At 40.1% G+C, this 22,632-nt stretch overlaps 1 protein-coding gene across 1 annotated transcript in view; it reads left to right on the forward strand.

Moving 5' to 3' along the window:
• The window catches only part of TRAK1 (trafficking kinesin protein 1), a 141,632-nt gene that overhangs the window by 35,132 nt on the left and 83,868 nt on the right, over positions 1 to 22,632 (forward strand). Inside the window, exon 2 of the mRNA XM_050915794.1 lies at positions 14,058 to 14,350. The gene's annotated coding sequence lies outside the window, so the exon portion shown is untranslated. The remainder of the gene's footprint in view (positions 1 to 14,057; positions 14,351 to 22,632) is intronic.

Raw genomic sequence — 22,632 nt, forward strand, 5'->3', positions numbered from 1 at the left:
AGGAAGAATGGAAATCTATGAAATGATATGGTTATGCAAAAGTTCGAAGGAGAAAACTTGCAACCCACCCCCCCAAAATGTAGTGCCAGTTGTTAAGTGATCTGTTGTCTGTTGCTGGACTTGTTTTACATTGCTTTTTTCCTACCTCACTGTAGATTTAGCATGGATTATCTGAAATCAGTGGGAGTTGTAAAACACCGTTCTGTTCTGTGTCGACGTGGCTTTATGAGCACTCATTTGGCAGTAGAATTCTGTGGCAGACCATATAGGTGTATGTTGTGTTGTTTCCATGCAGTTTCATGGTATGTTCTGGGAAAACTGGTCTCTTATCTGGCCCTTCTGGCATACTGTACAACTGATCTTAGCCTAGAAGTCGTGGATCCAAGTCAAGTTGCTGACCTTTTCCTCCTGCTTATTAATAAACCTTTGTGTTTCTACTGCAGTCAGTGTAGGTAGAGTGAGACTGAGGAAGAGAGCATTTCAGCACTGCCTCATCCTGCTGAGCAAGTGGCAGCATGCCTTACTTAAATTGCACAGGGATCATTTGGGCTGTGGGCAGGGGCTCTGCAGGCAGCTGGTGTGGATTTTGGTGGCTGTGGAGTCTGCACTGAACAGCAGCTTTGGAACAAGGGCACGAGCGGTGGAACTGCAGACCTACAATGAAAACCTGTGGATCTATTAAAAGGAGGAGAGCTCTGGGAAGATTCTGGTGCAGCTTGTCACTAGCAAGACAGTCACCCCTAAGGGGCTGTGCTAGTCTTACTGCTGCTTCAAAACTGGCTGCCTTAAACTGTAGGACAGTGGCTTATACAGGCCTTGACATGTCAATTGCTGGTGTTGATGGTGGAAGTTTACAAGGGAATTATTGCTAGGCCTGAGTCATGGGAAACTTACTGTGCTTCCTGTTTTGGCCATGGAGAGTCCAGCCTAATGATGAATATCAGTAGGGTATTTTGATGATGAATTTTTATTTAATAATATAAATGAGGTATGTTCACACTTCCCCCCCCCCCCCCCCCCCCCCCCCCTCCTTTTCTGTTTCCATGGTGAGGGACCGGTGTGTGAAAACTGAGCTTTACTGCTGTGGGCTGTGGGACCTCAGAGATGTAAAAGCGCACGGAAGAACGGAATATTACAAAGTGACAATTTCAAAGTGATGGCAGAATGTTTTACTGAGGAGAACAGAAAATGGTTCTTAATAGAAATGGGGGGTCATGTCTTTGAAGCCTGCAGTTGGTACAGGTGAATAAACAGTATGTTTCTGAAAACTGAGTCTGGATACAGAACAGCAAGGGAAGTAAGAGGGGTCTAGTGTACCCATGTCTCTCTGTAGTAGGAATAACTACAATGTTTAATTTTCTGCATGCTGGTAGGGGAGATACTGCAATTTTCTCTTTGGGATACAGTCTTGTCTTTCGCTTGAACTGCTGCATGAACTGTTTGGACTGCTATGTTCTTCTGACCAAAAGGATGACCAAGAATTTGTTAAAGACAAAACTGTTGTTTGAAGTGATGGCCTGGAGATCTCTGCTGCTATTGGGCATGCTTTTTAATGTTACTTCAGCATTTCTTGCTGAAAATTCTGTTGGACCCCAAACCCTCAGGAAGATAAACTATAATATGTCACCTTGCTTGTGCTTAAAGCATGACTAAATTTAAATTAAAAGCTTTTCTACATGAACTGTAGAAGGAGTTAAATATGTTGACTTCATTTTGGGGAAGTCAGTGCCTATGTAGAATATAAAAGAGAGTACTTTTAAAAAAATACTTCTAATGATGTGATGTGCAGCCCTTTCCAAGCAAGTTCATTTTTTCCCTGTCTGCCACACTGAGTTGCAAGGAAGTGCTCCCCAGACCTTCTTTAATAGCAAGGAGAGTTTCATATTCTCTCTTGACAGTAAAAGAGATGTGATAAAGCTTTGAGGTCTGATGCTAGAACATATTGGACAGAGAACCTAAAATTAATGAAGGCTAAATAATGAAATTGAGGGTGCGCAGTCTCAAAGCACTTTTTAATGTTACTGGCTTCAGCTGTCAAATCTTGGCTTCTTTTTACCTTGTTTAGCTCAAATAAGAGTTTGTATGTCAAATGAGCAATCTACACAGGGAATTTAGAGAGTAGGTAAAGAGTCTGTTCTTTTCAGGAAATCCTGTGTTTATATTTGGGATTGTACTTGTAGGCCTTGCTTTCCATTTTGCTTGTTGATGTAGAAATCTGATTCTTCCACAACTCCCTTGATAGAAGCTTGCTTCTTCATGTACAAGCAAAAAACGTGAAAGTTTTTAAAATAGTCAGACAATTACTTTGGCTTTAGTGATACTTTCCTGTGGCGTCAAAATTTATCGTCTTCGTCAAATGTAACTGTCAGTACTGAAACTCCAGAAGATGTTCTGGTCTTAAATCTGAGTAAATATTATCATTATTTTGAGGAAACTGAGTATTGGAAATGATAACTTTGCTTGTGGTAGAGTATGTACATGAGTCGAGGAAAATGAATTGTAATTCTGGTTCTGAGGCTGATGGGACCTTTGCTCTGCCAAATTTAGATCATGAAAAAACATTTTGACGGAAGAAATTTCTAAGCGTCTTGTATTGAGAGAGGCTTTCTTTTAAACTGGGGACGGGGAACATCAGTGATATTTTTATATTTTTTCAGTTGAATGAAGTAGTGCTTCAAATGCTGTGTTTTCCAACCTTGTAAACCTACACATTTTTCTGTGCACTTTCACCTTTACATGTGTCTGTAATATTTTACTGAATTACAGTTCCTCTGCTTGCTCTTGATCCTGTAATGAAAAATTTCACTTTCAGAGAAATCTCAGTCTACCAATTAAGTTGTAGAGTACACACAGAAAAAAATTCTTGACATACAGGAATAAGGTTCGTCAAAGAACTGTTTCCCCTCACTGAAAGCTGGCTTGGTTGCTTGCCTGAGGCTGTTGGTATACTCAGAATGCTTTTGAACTGGGCGCTAAGATACGAGTAAGTCATAAGGCATGCTGATAAGTGGGGAAACTAAATTGACTGATTGGTAAGCAGGTTGGCTTGCCTAGTCCACTTAGAGTAGTTTTAGGTCTCCATCAACAGAGATTTACAATAGAGCAGGAGTTAGCAGGGGGCAGTTTGGTCAAGTGCTTTCTTACTGCCTGCACTATTCATGACTCTGAGTAAGTGAAGTTCAATGTCCAGTACTATCTGTTGTACATTTTGGAGAATATGTACATGTGTACAGGAATTTGTCTGAGGACAACTTCAAGAAGCACCATGTTTAAGGGTTATTGCAATTATCTTCCAAAATCAGTTTCCAAATTGTTTGGAACCATTTGATGCATCTGTATTGAGTTACTTCAGGTTTTTATTTTTGTGGTCCTTCGGGGGAAGCCACAATGCTGGATTTCAACTTCATTGTGTAATTAAGAAAGATAGTTTAGTCTGCAAATGAAGCAAAATCAGAGCATGTATTATATTTAATTTGCATTTTTACCCGTTAGCTTGTGCTGTTGTGTAGTTCTCCCTTGTAAGGAGACTTTTTTTTATAAATATAAAGACTGTATCACAGTGTTGCTCTTGCCATGTTCATGTTAATGCCCCTGGAATTTTCTAAAAAAACTCTGTTCCAAAATCTTTGCTAGTGTGACTTTGACTTTAATGGCACTAAGCCACAGATAATTGGCTCAGTTTCCAAAAATTCCACAGCCTGTTGTTAAGATAAACATTTCTAGGTTCCCAAGAACACAGACGCATGTATATGGTAATATGCTGGGTATACAGAGCAACCTTTAAACAGCAAATTTCTATTCTCCTCTTTTATTCTTGATGTTTACACACAAACTTCATAAGCAGAAAAATGACTTGACAGAATAATTGTGCCAGTTCCTAAAACTCAAAATGCTACGATGTAGAAGGGCTGTGAAATTTCTCTCTTTTGTTGTAGCCATTAACTTCTACGGAAGCCGAAGGGAAGCAGTCCTACATTGGAATAGTGTGTGATGAGATGCACCCTCGTTAGTCAGCAGCTCATGTCTCAGTTTCTGGGAAGTCCATGTGACCAAGGCTTTGGTATAAGGCCCAGGATTGCTGGTTGTTTGGGAATTGTAGTCTTGTTATGTCGCTCCTCAACACTGGTACCTAAAGTGACTTGTAAGGCCCGGTTATCCACAAGTGTTGAAGGTCTGGCTTTCCCTTTGCTGAAAAGGGCTGTGATCTGCATTTCCCCCAGCCCAAAGCTTTAGAGGGGGGTATAATTATGGAGCTTGTGGCAGAGCTGGGTTCAGTTCACTCACGTCCTCTCAAACATAATAGTATATGGTTGAAAGCATTGCTCCCATACATAACTACTTAAAGACAATAAAAGAAAATGGATATGAGGCCCAGGGATATTAACAGCCAGTTAAGAAATTGTGGGATAGGTTCTGAGGAACTCTGTGCACGTTTAGGGTTGTAAGACAACCTTGAAGAGTGAGGGAGGTTCTCACTGTATCATGCCAGTTGCTGGAGCACGTGGGGAGGCTGGCTGCCAGGGAGTGAGGGCCAATGATGCTAGTGAGCCAAAGTAGATCCTCTTAGCATCTTACTCAGAGCAGGAATTGGTGGTCTGACTGTCCTTGGAGGTAAGCTTCCTAATGGTCATCTTTAAAACTGCTTCTAGCAGCAATAGGAAACTTTAAGTTCTTACTTTCTGCAAAAAAATGGGATGTTCTTACTCAACAGATTGGGTTGTGACTTGTTCAGTTTTTTTCTTTATCATCTTTTTATATGATTATTCAACTTAGTCAAAAGCAATAAACTCAGTCTGAAAGTAAGTGGATCAGGACACAGCAGGTGTGTGTGGTTTTTTTGGGGTTTTGTGTTGGTTTTTTTAGGGCAGTTTGCGAAGAATTTTGTTTCTTTTTTCTGTCAGCTGATTCCTCTCACCCCTGCTCTCTCTGTCTCTGTGCAATAAGAAATAGTAAAGAAAAGCAACAGTCTTAGTTCTGTTATGTGATATTTTGTGTAAATGTTTTCAGAAGGACAGCTATTAAAATTTGAAATGGTGACACTTCTCCAATCCTGTAAAACAGCATTTTTCAAAATTTAAATTATACCAATTCTGTGTAGACTCTTAAAAGTCCTTGTGGAGGGTGAGAAATTAAAAAAATCTTCCTGTAATAGGATAAAAACAATAGTAATGCGAAACAAGATTAAAATTCACACACACACACCCCCACACCCCCCCCCGGGTTTTAAATCATGATAGATATCTGGTTTGAGTCATTCTGTTCTTTGTTTAGGGTTACTTGACTAAAACTCTTGGCCCTAATTTGTTGGCAGTTAGGTTAATTGTATCTTTGTTTAAACAGTGGGGGGGGGGGGGGACCCACACACCACCAGCCTAGCATGGTCGTTCAGCTGTTTTCACTGCTTTCCCTTGCTCTTCGGTGTTGTCCTGAGGAACAAGGTATGGCTTGGCTGGCTGATCAGGGTTTTGACTTGGAATGGTAACATATTTTAATTTGAATATCTTTACCTACTGCATGCTGTCTTAGGCCCAGGCACTGTTCAGTAGGGTTGGTGGTGGTTTGGTTTGTTTTGTTTTTCCCCTTTACTAGTAGCTAGTTCATGTGTGTCTAGTGAATTTGTGCCTCTCTTCTCTGTTCTGCTTCTGGTCAAGTGCTCTCACTGGTTCTTCCTGTGGATAGGAAATGAGCTCAGGACTCAAGAGCAGACACAGTGGTGTTACCTCCTCTGCTGCATTTAAGAGAAGTTGTGGTCATCCCACAGCTCTTCCCAACTAGTGGAAAAGCAGTACCAAATATTTACCTACCTTTTTGAAAGTCTTTGAGGCTTATGGAGAAGTAAAGAAGTGGGGAGTTTCATGCTCTTGTGGTGTATAAACTAACAACACTTTTCAGGTTTCTGTTATCACTGTTCCCATCCGTACTATTTGAGGACCTGGATTGCTGCTGGTGTAATAGTTTCCCCCATACCTGAGCTGTTTGACAAATCTTTGATATGTGCCTCTTTTTTTTTTTTTTTTTTTTTTTTTTCCTTTAGTGGTTCAAGGAGATATGCTGGTACGCAGCATATGTGTTAATGTACTGAAGCTGACTTTCACGTAGTCTAGCTTGTATATTGTCTGTGTACGAGGCAGGAGTTCGTACATGCTTAATACAACAGCAACCTAATCCCAAATGCTTAGGTGGTTGGTTTGTTTTTTGGTTTGTTTTTCTAAGTCATTAGATCCTTTGCTTCTCTTCAGTAAGTATTGGACCATGTCCGTGGGACTCATGCTCATCTACCTCAGTGAGCACCTTGCATGTGCATGGGTGTGAATAGAAAGTACATGTTTGAGGAATTTATAGTTTGCATTGCCATACCTCTGAGCTTTGTTTTGTTACCTGATGAATTCCTTCTTTGACTGTACATGCAGTTCTCATACACTCCGTACTAGTGGTGGTGGTCGAACAGCTTTCCCTTTCCAAGACAGGTACACAGCATGTCTAGCTAAGATCTCCCAGCCAGTAGTGTGATGCATTGCAGGAACGGGAATGCACTAATTTTTAACTGTTTTCAGTTTTATTTGTTCATGGAGCTGGGGGGCAAGTTTGGTGGCCTGCATTAAATAAAAGGAGAGGGAGCTGTAGAAAGCTCCCAGTGTAATGTGAGCCTTACACAAGGAAGAACTATTTATAGAACCCTGCAATATTTGCCTCAAGGAACTTCAGAGCAGAGAGGGGCAGTGTTACATAAAGCCGGGTGAGAGCACACTTGTGCACTCACAGCTGCGAAGGTCAAACCCAGGGCTTGTCTTACAGTATGCTTCCACTCTCCATTGGCCTGAGGGGAGAAGAGACTGATGGGCTCCTTTTGAAGGCCAAATCCTAGTGGTGAGAAACTTTGGTTTGTGGAGAACAGTGGGGTGTTTTTCTTTCTTTTTTTTTTTCCTTTTCTTTGTGGGACTTTTTATTTGTGATGTTTTGACTTGCATTACTTTTTGAGAAAACAGGACTCTATTGATTGATGACTTAATGGTCAAACAAGGTCACAGCAGCAGCTTTGGGGACCTTGAGAGTAAGGTTTTATGCTTTACAAGTTTATACTATCATTTAAGCATCTTTTTGGTTATTGCTGCTGCTGTTCTGGTTTTTGTTCTCTAGTGGTGACTTTTTTATTGTAAATGACATTGCCATGCCACTGGCAGTTAACCAGGTATTGTTCTGGTTTTGGATGCCTTCATCTGCTTAATACTTGTTAGTTATGAGGCTTTATAAAAAGTGATTCTGGAAACTCTTCAAATCTTTAGCTTGAAAACATTCTTTAATGGTTTCATAGGCAGAAGAGCCCCTCTTTTGGGAGGCATACACCTGAGAAGATCCTTCATAGCACATGGCATAACCACTCGGTGTTGAAACTTCTCTGAAAAGATTGCATTTGGCTAGGCCAAAGAGTTCCTAACCCCACTGGGGGGGGGGGGTGGGGGGGGGAAGCATGGAATATAGTTTAAAGTAAGGCATGCGTAAAAGGGTCTGTGTGATGTTGGGGGAGCAGACGGCTTTGGTGTGACTGCCTGGTTCACTAGACACAAAAGCACTGTTAAGAAAGTGAGGCAGTGTTTCCTCCAGGGTAATCTAGGAAAGATGTTTGATTAAAAGGTTCTTAAATGCCTTTAAAACTTTGGATAAGGATGTAGTCTAGAGTTGTCCAAGATGCTTGTCCCTTTAATTTACTGTAAAAATAATGGATCTCTTCTGACATGAGAAATGCAGTACTTGTTTTTATGTATAGTGTTTGAAGGTAAATAAACTGCTTGTCACATTCTGTCACTCATCTATAACACTTTGACTGTTTATGTCCCTCTAGTTAGAGGGTTAACTAAGCAGTCATCATTCTGCATATTTAAAAGCTAGCTTCTGAGTGGAAAATAAAACCCCTTGGTTTGTAAGAAGGTATATAATACAGCACAAGATTAAAACAACTCAGTAAATTATTTGGGATCAAATTTAGCCTTTATCTAAAAATTAAATAGTGATTGTGTGTGTGTGTGTGTGTGTAAAAGACTTATTGCAAATGGTTGGTTGTTTATGGTCTGACAAAGTGTGTTTAAATGGACGTAGGCATTTTGACTGGCTTTTGAGCCCACCCACTCAGTGAAGAAATTTTTTTTAAATTAAAAAATGCAAACTTTTGTAGATGCTTATTTCTTTACTAATTCACATCTTGCAAGTTGAATGCTTGAAGCAATTCTTACTAAGTTGCTTTGGTCAATTCAGTGATTATTTTCCAAAACACAAATGGAAGACTGTATTCTGAATTACTGAGGGTAGGCCAGCATGTTAATCTATTTCACAGATTAGACAGACATACAAACTGGCTTTGATTTGCTCTAGTGTCTACATAGGGCATTTTGCATCTGAAGAAAGGGTTTTTTTGTGTAAATAAGAAGCCTGCGTGTTCTTTTTAAAGAATTTAATAAAACTTAGAAGACTTAGTAAAACAAAAGTGTTTAGTGGATTTACAAAGTGATGTACAAAACAGGGAAGAACATTTCTGGTAGGACTCTTGCAAGTACATAAAAGGGAGGAATTTGCACACCCTAAAACCCTCTGAAGTGTTTAACCATCAGTTAGCAGTTAGTAAATGAGAATTAGTAAATGAGAATACAGGGTCAGAGCTCTGTAGCTCCAGGCAGATGCCAAGAGTGGAAAGCTCTCTCAGTCCCTTGATACGTTGAGGTTCTGTCTAAATTAGCAAATACTTTTGTCAGTAGGGATGGATGAATAGATCAAAGTTGTGGGCACTGAAGCTTCTTAGATCTCCATTACTGATTTGGGTGGGTTACTTTAGATTAGATTTAGCTTGGCACCTTGGGCTGAATGTCCCCAATTACCTATGCAGTTTGAAGCTTCCTGAAGGAGGAAAATGTAATACGTACACCCCAGAAGACCTTGCAGCGATGGTCAGCCATCACCCCCCAGCCCAAGGGGTTATTTGAAGTCTCATGTCTGTATTTTGCAGCAGGTTGCATTTGAAATGCATCTTGGAGCAGATTTTTCGGGTTCTCTTACTCAAAAGGGAATTGATTGTTCATGTGCACCAAAGTTGTTCTGAAAAACCAGCTAGCTCACAGTAAACGGTTTTGCTTCAAAACTGTGTTACTGCTCTAAACCAAATAGCATAGTTAATTTAAGTATGAGAGTATGCATAGCAAAAGGATGACCTGGGAAAGGGGAAGGGAAAGACTTTAGTCGGAAGCACTAGAAAGATATTTTTCCCCTCTTCTAAGGAAGGATTTTTTTAAATTCGCAGATGTTTGCAGTGGTCAAGCTGCCATTTTAGACTAATGAATAGAAGTATTATTTGAAGCACAAAATCTGAGCTAGATAACTAAAAATTGTTCAAAGCTTAATAGTCACCATAGGGTGCAGTGTGTGGCTCTTGGGTAGCACATTATTTGTAGGAGTTCTAGATATTTTGTGACTACAGTAAATTGCTGTTGCTGCAATCCAAGTGGTGATGAGAATAACGTTGCAAAGTTACAAATCATGTATTTGTTGGCATTGCTGGGCTCTGGGTAGGCGCATGGCTGAATAGCTCCCTATCTTTTACTACTTTTGGGGGAGGAAGAAGGATTACTTTAACTCATTTGTGTCTTTAGATTCAGAGTTAAGTTGTGCTTAATCCTGAATGTAGAAAAACTTTATCTCAAATGGCTGTGAAACAGCAAGTGGCTTATTTTATTTGCATTTGTATGAAATTTGTGGTATACGAAATTCAACCCCCTCCCCCAAAACACACTGCAAACAAAAAATGAACTTTTTTTTTCAATGGCCAGAACCCAGAAATGGCTGACTGATGTGGAGATTTTTTTTCTTTACCTCAAAACCCTCAAATCTTGGCTGTTGTCTGATGTAAGCATGTCTGTTAGCTTTGAACTTTGCACTGCTTTGCGTAGGTACTTAGAACTGGATAACTTTTTCTTTTTCAAGTGGAGTGCAGTGCTGGCTAACCACAACTCAATTTTTGACATGGCTTTTGTAATCTGGGCTGCCACAGGTGCACTGCAATTGGTACCCAATGTACTTCTTGATCAAGTCTTAGTTACATAGCAGTCATAGTCCAAACTATTGTGTAGATGTACTATTAGATGACAATGGTGTTTGTTGTATATAGAATTTAAGCTCTTGCTATAATAATCATGCAAACACTCTATTTTAAGCATTTATTGGGTTAGACCAAAATCTGAGTATTGTACAGAGGAGGTGTGCAGGAGCAAGCCTTTGTGCTTATGTCATTGCTCTTATAAAGTGCAAGGTTTGAATGAGTGCCTTTAACAAACAGCTTACAAATAAGGTTTTTTTTCCAGAGTAAAATGACCTGGTTAAAAACATTTAGATGATAAATTTAAGGGAATTGTGCTCTTTCTGGGGGCAGTTTTACACTGAAGAATTAAGTTCAAATGTTCCAAATTAATATTTCTTTAGACCTAGGTCTGTTTATTGGCCCCAGACTGTTACTGTATTTAGACTGCTAGAAATGGTGCAATACAGCCACTGAGGCAAAAGCTGAATTATGTCATATTAGGCAGAAGAGAAGAGTTATTTAAATCCTGTATGCAGGCTGCTGTTGACATATACAGTAAAATGAAATGCATTGAATTTTCATCAAGAAAAGTCATAATGTGACTTAAATTGTGTACTTGTTTGGATGTCAGAAGGAGTGAATACGAAACCCTGCAATTACAATTTGTATCATCTTCTTGTTATGAATACTGTATATGCAGGTGAGACTGACTAAAGAATAATATTAACGTTTTGTATTTCATGGGTATAGTGGCTACAATGTGTATTTCTCCTCATGGCTGTTTTAGCAATCTGGTAAATCCTGCTCAGCTGTAGTTTGTTTTTCTTTTCTGCAACAGGAAGATTTAGATGAAAGTTTAAAGGAAAAGTGTGTGCCTCTGGATTAGGTGGCTCATTTGCCTTGCAAGAGAGGCCATGCAAACAGTTCCTCTATAGATTTGATAGATAGAGTCTGAACAATACTTTTCCACTGTGTGTATGGAAATTGAGGATATTAAATAAGTCTGAAAGGAAGCAGGCATACGCATTTATGCCTGCTTTCTTCCCTCCATGATACAAGGTTTTAAGATCAAGGCAAATTCTCTTCCTTAATCCAGAACTTTACTTTCTCATGTAGATGTTACATGCATTTCTGCAGCAAACCAGGCAGACTGACTTGGGGGGATTTTTTGGGCGGTGGTTTTTGTTGCTTGTTTGGTTTTTAAAGCTCCATTTGTTTATAGTTTCCATAAGTGCCAACAGTGAAAGAGTTTGTGTGAAGGAAGAGTATTGATGACGTTTTGTTTCTGAATGCGTCTGTCTATTTGTTCTTAAGAGTGACAAGCCAGAGGCTGTTGGAGTGCAGCTCACAGGAGGGGGGGAACTGGTTCCATGGTACCTCAGTGGGGTGAATGTTAAGCTGAGTGAAGGCGGAGAGGTGAAACTCATCCAACACAAACTTCTAATGCAACTTGCAATGTTATGTTCTGGCCAAAAATACTTCTGGCGAGGACTGTGTGGGAGATAGTGGTAAATGAGTAAAGATGATCAGGTATGTCAGATGTTGAATGTAAGTGTGCCCAGAAAAGTTACAAGATCTCAGATTCCCAAAACTCACTTGAAGACTTTTACACACAAATAACACTTTGGTTATCAGTGTTATTTCATTTGGTAGTGTTGTTATGTTGCTGGCTTCCTGTAGTTGGTAAGGCAGGGCATGGGGAAGAGGGGAGAGGGGGGCAAGAAAAGCTGAAGAGTGCTGTTAATGCTTTCAGTTACTTACTCCCAGACATGTTGTTGTTCATAACAACAGAGTTATCTAGCAGTTTTCCAAAACAAACGTGATTCACAGATGTGTGGTGTCAACTAGGACAAAATGGAGCCCTTTTAATCAGTCAGTCTGTGCATTTCCAGTATATTTTCTTGTTTACAGCTTAAGCTGTTTCTGTCTTCAATGCAGAGGTGGAAATGAAGATTTTCATTTTGATTCCAACTTCGTTTGAACAACTAATTTCTAATATCAGTAATCTCCCTCTTCTTGTTCCTAAAGAGCCATTTGAAAGGGGACCATTTTAAAAATAACCAGTACAAGTGACGCCAGTGTTCTTTTCAGTATGTACTGTGATAGTGCAGGAATAATGGATGCTCTGCAGGAGAACCGTAAGATTTTCTGTTAAAGCACTCGAGTGAAACTTTCTCTTCCTGCAGCTGCTATAGTAGAGTACCATTTGTATGAGAGTAAGGTATCATAAATTTGTCGTTTGATTTAATCTGTTCCTGTAGCTATTATGATCATAAAAAAAATACAGTTTTTGAGCCTCTGAGTGAGAGAACTATTTCTGGGTTAAGTGATACTATGCAGAAATACAAATGTATGTAATTGAGGAAAACTTAATGAAACGTCACTTTGTGTATGAGGGTGTTTTTTTCCCAGAGTTAATATTGCCCATCCATTTTCCAGTTGTGGTATTCTGATTTCAGTGTAAACACATCCTTGTTGAGACACTCTGAGAGTGGGAGAGAATTTTGCTTTTTTGTTCTTATGCCTGTGGTGAAAGGGAAAAAAAGGTTGAGAAAAGATGGTGTTGGTACAGTGTTACAACTTTGTTGCAAGGTTTCTCTGAAGCTTGCTCCTAGAAGGTCTAGAATGCATGATCTGTGTCTTGACAGGTTAGAGACAGATACTTGAGTCTTGAGTTTGTAGAAATACTGTCATGCTTTGGTGAAGCAATAATATTATTTACTAGAAATGCCAGAAAATAAGATGCCGAAATCCTGAGTGTAACTTTAACAGCAAAATAAGATTATCTGGACGTGTTCCTAGAGATTTAAAGAGAACGTTTATCATATGATTCTCTAGAAAACTGTTGTATTTCTGGCTCTCAATGAAGCACTGAACACAGCATGCACTGATCTGCAAGCAGAAGGTGTGGATGCTGCACATGCATATTGAATTGCATCCACACCTTCTGCTTGCAGATCAGTGCATTTGTGTCTTCTTGCTGGCTGTCTTTCTGCTTTTCCCATGTAGTCTGGGTGTTCTTGTGTGGCCTGTTCCTCAGCTACTGCTTATGCCTTGTAGTTACTACATACATAAAGTCTTTTTTTCCTGTCCTTCAAGTCCTTTCCCAAGTCTGGTTTTCTGCAATCCCATGACTGTATTTTCCTTTCCTAGCAGTAACGAGTATTTACATCTCTCCTTACACTGCTGATAACCAAAAGCAGTACCATACCACCAATTATTGCAGTGCCTTTAGCCCCTTATCCAAAAGGTTCAGTGAAGTTTTTGGATAAAGGTGCTGCTTCTTCATTCGTTCTCTGGCCAATTCAATCTTCCTGGGGGCATCAATACCTGTCTTTGAGGGACTTTGTTCCCTGTTTGAGGCTGAAGCACTGGGGAGCAGCAATAAGTGGACACCCCCTTAACCCAGTGCAACTTGAGTTGTGTTTCCTGTGTGCTCTGTAAAGGGAGTAAAGATGCCAGCTGGCAGTCTGTCAGTGAAGGGCCGGGCTGTGCAGGGTGGCCCAGTGGAGAGGAAAGTCTAGCAGGGTTATAGTATAAGCTCCTAATCATTTCTGTATTGTTTGCTATCAGTCAACTTGAAATGATGACGTTATTAAAGGACCAGTAAATCAATCGGTGATGTGCAGTCTGTCTGCAGGGCATGGCTCATGCAGCACGCTGGGTTACGTAGAGCTTTTGCTTGGCTGACATGAGAGAAAGTTAGTTGGTGAATGAGCCAAGGTGGATGGACTGTGCTTAGTCCAAGTTGGGTTAGGCAAAAATACGGATGTTTAATCAGCTGTTGGTAAATAACAATGTACAAGGAATAGCACTTTCCTACTTGACATGACTGCAAGGTGCAAAGATAGGCAGTTGCTCTGTTTGAAGAGTGTTTGGGTTTTAGTATTTGCTGAATTTGTCAAGTTAAACTAATGTTTAAGGAAAAGAAGATTATTCTGATTTATGCTGTTTGGAATGGTTTGAATTGAACATTTGTTTCTTCTGTGTTTTGCAGATTTCTTGAAGCCAACTCTAGCAAAGAGAAGGAGTTCTGTTTCTGCCAGCCAGACCCAGTCTCCAGTGCTGGTCCCCCTGATGGCAGTTTGTATAACCCTGTGAAACCTGCCAAGCTGGACGCCACAGCTTTGCACGACTGCACTTTGGCCGCCACCGTGCCTCCTTCGGAGCTGTCGAATCATGCAGTCCTAGCCTGTGACACAGGCATTCACGAAGAACACTATGTAAGTGAAGCAGTGGAAGATGATGTGCCAGACTGCAGAGAGTACAGAGATGCCTGCACCATTACTGGTAAGCAGTCAAATCTTATCTTGGGAAGGATGTGGAGATGTATAGTTAAGCTTCTGTTCTTAAGCTGTTGGTGAGGTTTCTGGTTCAAGGACAATGCTGCTGCTGTTCTGCACATTTTTTTTTCTTGTTTAAGAAGTGATTTCACAAGCACCTGAATTTTCAATGAAAGCACTTTGTAAGGTTTAAGGCTCTTGCAAATAGGCTAGACCAATGACAGCTGTGAAACTAGGATACTAATGTGCTTGGGAAGTTGAACCATTTGAAATTTGTTTGGAAAATAAACCAAATGAAAGTCAGGGATGAGGGGAAGGAAATACTGCAGCTTAAAATTATGGAATGGTAGTCCTAACGTTCAACATAACTTAGATTTTTATCTTGATAAGAGAATTGCTTTGTGGGGGAAGGGGATGGGAGAAATACTATCTAACGTCATATTTTGACTGTACATCTTTTTGCTTTTCAAAACCATTCCATTTTTGTCCCATTAGTTCTGGAACTATAAAAGTTAACGTATAACGAACAGCTTCTTCTGCATGCTTTTATGAAAGGTTAAATGCCTTTTTATCATAGATTCATATAAATAAATGGAATATGTGTTTAAGTATGGTGTTCTAAATAGAATTAGATTCTTAGCGATGTGGTCAGCTGACCCAATTTTTTTGTGTTTGGATAATCACTGTAACTCAGTTTAGTCATGGATATGGCCATGAAATGACAGGCAGTTTCCATTCCAAATGCATGACTTGTTGGTTGAGCTGTGAGTCGTCTTTTAGCTTAAAGTGACCTTGTCATTCCAAGGTGTTTTGGGAATGTTTAAGGAGTCACCTGAATTTTTGGGAGGAAGAAATAAGAGGCCTGAGAAAAATAAGACTGGGGCCATTCTAATTGGCTGCCAGATACATTTATCCTGAGTTACTTCCAGCCATTTCTAGAATTGTCTGTAGGTCAGAGAACTAGTTAATGGTGACCATCAACAGATACTTTGGTGGTATGCCTTAACTTAGCTCAGCCCAACTGTGGTGTAGTTACTAAGGGTTGTTATTCTGAAAAAAGAAAATAGAAAGAAGGGGAGAGATGCTCTGCAAGTCCATCCCGATTCCCTTGAAGACAAGCAGCAGGATTAACACTGAAGTCACTTTCAGTCAGGTACACTTTTACATAAAATAAATGTTTTGTTAACAGAAACTTACTCCCCATCCCTCCTCCCTTGTATTCATGGGTTTAGAGCTCTTTAACTGGTTAGTTTATAAACGGGTCACTCTTTTGACTGCCATGTAGGTACTTGCTTGGTAGGTAGACTAGAAGCTCTACACAGATGCATTCCTGGTAGCATAACTCTGTTTTCCAGGCCCCTTGTAGAAGGATCTTTCTTGGAAGTTGATCTGTTGGCTGTGTCCTGTCTCCCTTCCCCCTCCTTCCCCTGTTAATAGGAAGATGTTAACTTTTATGTTTTTCTGTTTCTGACTACAAACCCAGACAACCAACTTCTTTCATTAATGAAGATGCCTTCTTGATTATGGTTCCTTGAAAGGCAAGATAAACTCTTCCTTTTTTAATTTTTAAAAGTAGCTTTTGTTAAATGGAGGTCAATGCATGTCTTCCTACCTCACACTCTTTCAAGCCTGATGTAGTTTCTGAATCTCTTTCTTCTTGCTTAGTTGTCAGCCAAGTGTGATTTACTGATTGATCCTCCGATGCTTTTTTTTTTTTTTTTTTTTTAATGGACTAGCTGTTCTGCAGCAGCAGATTTGTACTGTTTGTGACCTGGTGACAACATGATAAGACTTGCGGTAAAAATAGTGGTGGGTTTTTTTGTTTGGTTGATTAGTTCTGGGTTTTGGGGTTTTTTCTTTTTAAATTGATTTTTCTGAGTTTCAGCTCTTTACTGTACTTTTTAAAGGTGTCAAAAGGCATAGACTGGGAGTTAAGAATTAGTCTCACTTCCAGTGTAAAATCTCTACTTTGTCAGTAGTACGTGCTGATATGCAGCACATACCCTTGAAACAAGCAGAAAGAGAAATACTTGCAGAGGAATAAGGATTGTCAGAGGCTTTAACATGAAGACTTTGTGTAGGTCTGACCAACAGGTTAGCAGTATTTACACTTTTAAACTGTTTAGTGGGAAAGAAATTGCTCATCCTAGAGTGGGCATGTTCAAATTCAGCGATCAGGATAATCTGTTTTCTTTTAGTCTAAGACTAACACCTAGATCCTATTGTAAAAGTCATCTCCAAAAATTATTGCAAATAAAGGCTTGAACACAGTTAAGAAAAAACTGGGAAACTGAGTCACAGTGCTGTGTGGTGACACTTTCTGAAACGTAACCAGCTAATGGTAGTGTAATTGGAGTTGACTCTGATGTAACTTAAACCTAAGAACAAATTACATGATATGTACATTTTGCTATTTAACTTTTCAAGAAGGCCATTGGTGCTCAAAGAATTCTAAATTCTTGCTGCTTGCCTTCCCTCCCCCCCCCCCCCCCCCCCCCCCCCCCCCCCCTTCTATTTGCTGCCAGTAGAGAGGCACTTCGGCATTCTCTGTCAGCAGCACGATCTTTCCTGCCTGGGACCTAAGAGCAGATGTAATGTAGCTGAGGCTGCATTGCACATTCTGATTGTGCTAAGCATGTTTTCTTGGATACAGGGTTGGCTTAAACATTTCCTGTCCCCAAACCACCTCAGAATTGTAGGAGTGCAACTGGAGATATTTTAGGCAACTGATCTGGATAGAATCTCTGCTCCGCTTTTGTGGCAGAGGGGAGGTGAGGGTTACTTTTTAGCTAGGTCACACCTCTGATCTGTTGTACTATGTGGCCTAAAAGCAGTTATGTTGGCATAACCGAGGGACTGGCACTGCAGGGGTGGGCCTGGGTGACAAAAACACAGTGAGGTGAAAAGTTTCCTTAAGCCAGTGTTACCTCTGAGTGGGGGACAGTACCCTAAAAGACTTCTTCTTTCCCACTGAATTTGATAGTAAAGTGATCCAAAACTTGTAGTTGCTGTAACTGAAGTGTTATGCAAGCAGACACTTCTGAATCTGTGCTAATTTGAGCATAGAAGGGCAAATGAAATAGGACAATTGATCCATTTAAAAAAAAAAAAAAAGTTGTTTGTGACTGTTTTAAGAGTCATTATAAAAAAAAAAAAGTTACTGGTGGAGCACACATTTTCTGAACACTAATGGTATTAAACCTGAAAATGGATTCAGTAGCTGCTGTAGTAGGTCTTCTGTAATTATTACTTCATTTTGGTTTTTGTTAGCAAGATTTAAGAGAAGAGTTCAATGTGGCCTGACTTACAGAATTCCTACTGCTATCACTTGTGGAGCTCTTACAGGTAAATGGGCAGAAGGAGACTCAATTCCCAAGATTGGTGGACAGTGGAGCAGCACTGTATGACATGGAAGTGGCACACTGCTACTACATGTGTGAGGCACCTACCTTGTCCCAGTTGTTTTTTCCTTTGAACTTTTCTTTTTTTTTTTTTTTTGCTGCTACCATTCATTTGAGAGCATAAAGGTAGGAATATGGATGTAGCACCATCTAGTGTTCCTTTTGCTAGAAAGCGAATCGAAGTGCTTTTAAAGGTGTCTGTCTTTCCTGTAATTACAGTGCAGACCTGGATACTTCCTGTCAGGTGTTCATGGAAACAGCAACTGGGATTGGGGGCTTCCTTCTCTGTCTGACACCCCCCGTCCCATATTTTATAAAGCAGGAGGGGCTGTAATCCTGACATGATAAAGCAGAGTATCACTAAGTTGCTCAATAGTCCCAATTTTGTGAATTATAAAAGCCTCTTAGTCTGATTGCCTTTCTTCCTTGTCCATTGCTGTCAGACAAATCCTGTCCTTCTGGAAATGGAGAGTACAGTGGGGATGGAAGTCTGAAATATCACTGGAGTATATAGATTTACTCTTGTCACAGATGTCTGGCTGCCAGAGTGGTTTTGTGTTGTGTTTTTTTTTTTTTCCTTTGTTTCTCTTAAAATATACACAGTATCATTAGCCATCTTCAGTTAACTTTCAGTCTGCTTTCTCATGTCTGAAGTCTCGCTATTTGCAATGATTTTGGCATGATATACTTTGTAATTCAAGAGCTAACTGCTTAATATGCTATGTAGGTTTCCTTCATCCTTCTCTGAAAAAGGAGAGAGTGAATGGACTGTGACTTAAATTGCCTAACTCCTTCATTAGTTTGCATGATTCACTTGTTCATTATACTAATTACTTTTTCTGAATGCATGTAGGAGTGTGTTCTCTGGCTGTTGTGTTCTGGGCAATTTCCTGAGGGTTCTTGGGAAATTCTTTGTGATGATAACCTGTTCTGTGTCTTATTTTGTTTGTAATTAACACAAGTTGATTTTTTTTTTTTTTTTTTTTAAATAAAGTTAAATCACTGGATGGGTCAAACCATGAAATCCCTTTTTCGCTCGGCTGGGAGGTATCTCTGAGAAGAGTTGGTATTGTTTGACCTTGCAGGTAGTGTAACTTCTACCTTACCGCACTGACTGCAATGATGGGTAGTCATAACATCTAGAGAAACTGACTTTCTCTTGCTGTCAAGCCTCACACAATCTCCTACCAACAAAGACATTTGGGTGCAGAAAGTTTTCTCTGGATTTTTCATCCTGCCTCTATCCTTATTCAGGCTTTAATTATGTTCTCATATGAAACAGAGCTTCTGTTCTCTTCCACCAAATGTTACCACTCTTCATGGCAACGTCAGCCAATTTTGATGACTGACTGATCCTACAGATAACCAGTGTAATTCTGACCATTTTTTCTGTAGTCACTTCACTTTAAAAGGCATGCCTAGGGCCCACAGAATGTCCATTCCAGTCCTCCCCCCACCCCACCCCCAAAGGTGCATGTTTTTGTTTGAAAGGCTGAATTTCTAGTTCTTCTGTTCCAAGTCTGACAAAGCATGACTGCCCCAAGATAACTTCTTAAGGATTTTGGTAATACAGGTTGTTACTAAATGCTTTACTCTTGTTATGCGGGAGATGGGAAAATACCATATCTGTGGCTGTCCTGTTTTGGGTGTGTGAGATACCACCAGACCTTGCGTGCTTGCTGTTCTGAGGCTGTTGAACAGGGTGCTCTGGTTGTGTTTGGTACCTGTTACAGGCTGGGTGGTTGTCCTCTAAGCATTAAATGGTTACAAAAGCATTGATAAAATAATAACAAATTAGAATTGCTTCCCTCTATTTTAACCACTCTGAGTTCTGTTGTGGTTACCTTCTCTTCTAGTGGTTGTTCCCTACACAGCATAAACTTGCTTTGGCACTTTCTTCTTTTTCGGTTCCTGTTTCGGGGTATTTCTTCTGTGTTTTTCTCAGTTTTGTTAATATGAGAGAAGAAGTGTAAGATACTACTTGGTGGAGCTGGAACTCAAATAAAGAACATAAGAAATGCTCTCCTGGGTCGGACCAGCTGGCTCAGGACTGTGTTTCTGGCTCCAGAAACAGCAGATGCTGGGTATGGAGAGCACGTGCTCAGCCACTCGTTAGTCTATTCTCAGCATAAGTACCCCCATCATGCAGAACTGTTGTACTAGGGATATAGAGAGTACCTCCCTGCCTAGTTCTTTTAGTGTCTATTTAGTGTCGAACCCTGTCTGTGACTTTGTCTAAAACCTTTCTGAATCTGCTGATTGTGTTACCATGGAAGTTCATGGTTTTTACTGGCTGTGTGCAGTGGTGCTTACACCAATCTCCCACTGATTTCTGTCAGTATTTGTCCTAGTTATGCAGGATTTGGTGAATATCAGTTCTTCATTCCCCTTATGATTTCATCTCTATGATTTTGAAAAACCTCCATAATTTTCACACCCCCGCCTGCTCCTCTCCCAGCTTTCTTAGTCTCTCCTTTAAATAAAACTTTGAGAATGTGAGCTTTTACCTCAGTCCTTCTACTTCGCTGTTGCTGTCACCAGTCTCATCCTGTAAGCTTGATCTAGTTTTGGACTCTTCTCTGTTTTCTTTCCTGCCAATTCCTATAAGCAGCTATTGCTAAATTCTGAGCACTCTTTCTCTAAAGCATGCCAGAAATGCTAGTCCTATTAACATGAGGTAGCTCCCTCAGCATGACTGGAACTATTCTATGATTCTGACTTTAGTTCTGTCTAGCATACTCTAACAAAATGATCTTATTTTCTATGCCTGCTGCGTCATTGCCTCTGTTTGAATTTTCTGGCTGGCTTTTGGTGGATTCTCAATCAACTTCACACAGCTTCTCCCCCCTCCCCCCTTCCTGTCAGTTGTTTTCCAGCTCTTTACCCTTTGTCAGTAACTTAATGTTTTTCCTGATTCCTCTCCTGTGACAGGTTGTTATGCTACCTCTTAGTCTGTATCCCAGGCATACTTTTTTTTCTTTCAAGGATTATCTTTTTGTGTTTTGGTGGGGTGGGTTGGTTGGTTTGTTTTTCCCCCAAGCAGAATTCTGCTGCTACTGCTATGCTTCTTATCCAGCCCTCTTACTTATCCTCCTCTTCCTAGGATGATAATGGTTTTTAGTGTAAACTGTCAATTCAAGAGTCACTTTGAAAGCAACTGCAGGAATTACTAAAGTCTAGTGTGACATTTTAAAAATTTGTTTCCAGATTTCCCTTGTTTTGGAAAGCACTTGTGATTCCTAAATGTGTACTTTATTTGGGGTAGGGATGAGTGAGAGCTGTAAGTGTTCATCAGTGTTCTGGGTTTGTTCTTTGGAGAAAGAACAACTGAAGGCAAGTGCCTGGTGGATTTTCTGGGGGTGTGGTTTTGGTTTGTGTTTTTTATTTTCCTGTTGCGGTGCACTTGAATAGTACTGGAACACTAAAAAGCTGCGTTTGATTATTGGTGTATTTAAATATGTGAAAATACTTTTATTCCATAATTTACCTCCATAACATGCTGAGTGCAGCTTTACCTTTCTCCCTCAATGTATGTATATGTGTCCATCATGAAACAACAGATTTTCCATTTGAAGTCAACATCTGTAAAAAGGAAGCTGCATAAGAATTAATTCTTCTGTTTTGCTTGTGATTCTAAAGCTTCGTTGACAGCCATTGTTTAGGGGCTGGCACATTTTGTAGCTGGGCTGAACAACAAGCAAAAGCAGGACAATTGCTTTTCAGGGTTTTCCGTACTCGGTGATTTATCAATGGGTTTTTGAGACATTCTCGGTCTGTCTTGGCAGCTGGAAGATCCTCATGGTTAATGAATGTGTTTATTCTTACTGCTGCTGAACAGTGCATTGCCAGCATGCATTTGATACATGAATAGCTTTTGTTCTTGCTCTAAAAGAATAGCCATGATGGTGGAGTTTCCTTTTATTTTCTGTTTAATGTAAAAATAAAAGCATGAGTATGGCTGCATTTATGTACAGAGAGAAACATTTCCATACTGAAGCAAAGTTCATTTAAATTTATGGCATAATGTACAGTAGGGACTTAATAGTTTAATGGCCTCTCATCACCAAGATCTGTCTCACCTTTTATACCCAGCAGGAATCCGTGTGTAGGATGAAACCAAAGCAGGGACACTTTAACCTAATAAACAATGACATTCCTCACATTGGAACTGCACTTTCCAGCAGTTTTATCTTTGTTAGTTTTGACATTCCCAACTTTATCCCAATCTTTATTTGGTGTGTTTGGCTAAGTCAAGTTTTCTCCCAGCTTACTTCTTCAATATGCTTTCAATTGTCAAATTTAAGTAGAATTTCCTACCAAGGAAGGTAACATACTGGAAATACTAGTGTTTTATGCACCCAAAAATGCAGATGTAGGCTGAGCCCAGTGACCTATATGGGAAGACCATTCCATGGCTTGTCCACCCCACAGACAGGCTTGGCCAGTGCCTGGTGTGGCAGAACTGAAGGAACAGCATTTTTTCTTCCCCTTCAGCTGGCAGTCTGGTCAGTGGAGTGATTTTTCCTGCACAACAGTATTCTCTTGAATAATATTGAATGATCTGATCCTTCCTACCAATTCTCCTTTGTAGCAAAGGAAGAATTGTGGTTATGTTCTGTGCAGCTTCCCCATTCTTGCAGGAATCCTTTAAAACTTTTGGGGAGAAGAGACTTTTTCTTTCTTAGTGATGAAGCTGGATTTGTTCAGGGGAAGGGGGATGGGAGCGGGTGTGGGGAAGAAAAGCAAATTCTTGAAGTCTTTTTCCTTCCTGCTCCTATCCTTGCTCTTATAAGTGCATGCTTGTATGAATTAAAATATCAAATGGCAGACAACTGAAGTGACACATGGTATTATATAGAGAATATGATGAGAATCCCTGTTTGGGTGC

The sequence above is a fragment of the Gymnogyps californianus genome, chromosome 2, assembly GCF_018139145.2.
Source record: "Gymnogyps californianus isolate 813 chromosome 2, ASM1813914v2, whole genome shotgun sequence".
Classification (NCBI taxonomy): Eukaryota; Metazoa; Chordata; class Aves; order Accipitriformes; family Cathartidae; genus Gymnogyps; species Gymnogyps californianus.